This window comes from Eurypyga helias, unplaced genomic scaffold, assembly GCF_000690775.1.
Source record: "Eurypyga helias isolate BGI_N326 unplaced genomic scaffold, ASM69077v1 scaffold11753, whole genome shotgun sequence".
Classification (NCBI taxonomy): domain Eukaryota; kingdom Metazoa; phylum Chordata; class Aves; order Eurypygiformes; family Eurypygidae; genus Eurypyga; species Eurypyga helias.
The window spans coordinates 23012-24520 of NW_010241888.1; the positions used below are offsets into that span (position 1 = coordinate 23012).

At 39.5% G+C, this 1509-nt stretch overlaps 1 protein-coding gene across 1 annotated transcript in view; it reads left to right on the plus strand.

The window, feature by feature from the left end:
• PLCB1 (phospholipase C, beta 1 (phosphoinositide-specific)) overlaps nucleotides 1–1509 on the plus strand; it is a gene marked incomplete at its 5' end in the record, with an annotated part of 101430 nt that overhangs the window by 16312 nt on the left and 83609 nt on the right. The gene's annotated exons all lie outside the window — the stretch shown is intronic.

Consider the following 1509-nt stretch of genomic DNA (forward strand, 5'->3'; position numbering starts at 1 on the left):
TACGAGCGAGAGGACGTGAATACAGCTATGACGATATGGCTGTCCAAGCCAGCGCGTTCAGAGCAGTCTGTTATCTCTGCTTAGCATAGGATTGCGCTACATAAACACAACCTAGGTGATGAAACCACGTAAAGCCCATCCACTTGAAACAAGACGTAAGTTCCTGAGTTACTCACGCAATTACATGTATGACAATAAAAGAGTATTACTCAGACTCAATTCTCTAAACTTTGAGGGAGCAGAAGGCAGAGAGCGTGGTTTAGGATTTTGCCACGTGAATGTCTTACTGTGCTTTGCAATATCCTTGCAGCCGGTTTTTTAACAGAACCTCTGGCCTTTGCTTATTGGGCGCTGTGGTTAAGTGGATCCTGACTCCAGGTGTTTGTAAAACAATTTCTTTCATATTTCTCTTGGCAAGTGTAGTTCACAGAGATGTTTACACAATTGGTACTTGCAGCCCTGCTTTCTAGGGAGTACAGCCCTTTTCCCTCAATATTTGGCCTTCTGAATGACTTTCTTTTGGCAGCTTGCCAGAGCTTAAGTTTGGAAACATCACTAGCATTTTTCTTCTGTAATGAACTTCTAATTAGTGTACCTAATTTCTCTATTTAGTTAACGATCATGTCTGACTGCCTCTGTGCTCAGAGAAACATAGATTACTATTTTTAGTGATGTTGAAAATAAATTAGAGAAACTCTTCAGTTTGGATTGTTGCTTTCCCCTTCCCCCCCTCCCCCCACCCCCACCGTGGTCTAGATAAATTTTAATGTATGTGCTGAAAAAATGCATATCTGTGCCCAGGTTAAAAATATGTGCATTTGTACATATATGTACATTAAATAAGAAAATTAGTTGAATTATGATACACTTTTTAAAGTAATATTAAAGATTCCTATATTAGTAAGGTAGCTCAAGTAACCTTTTTTGATTTCTAGTTTTCTTTTTTCACTGTATGGCCTTCTTTCTTATGTAGTGCCAAGAAAGCATCCAATACCAGTAATCATCCTGCTTGATTAAACCTCTTTAGCCCAGTCAGTGGATGTGCTGCCATACTGGAAAATTCTACTGGGGTTGACATGGTTCATGCAATGCATACATTCACACTCTGCAAAACAGGTTGAGTTGCTTGTTGTGTTTTCAACACTAATATGCCTATCAGTGACTTTTCTCATAAGTAATACCATTGGCATAAACACAAAGAAAAAAAACCCCAATATGTTGGGCTGTGAGTAATAAGCAGAAAATAGAGCAGCGTTTAAGTGTGATAGGAGTTGAGCTGCCAAAGTCCATTGTATCATATTGAAAATGTACGATCAGATTGCTGCGTTCAATATACTATGCACATGTCCCACCTCAAGTTTCTCGATTGAGTCATGAGAGTTATGTTGACACACGGGTGCATACACCCTGACTTTTTGTATGGTAAGACCTTCCTATGGATGTGTAGATGTTTAATATCTTTATCAGTGACCAAGTTGGGCAGGAGTGTTGATCTGCCTGAGGGTAGGA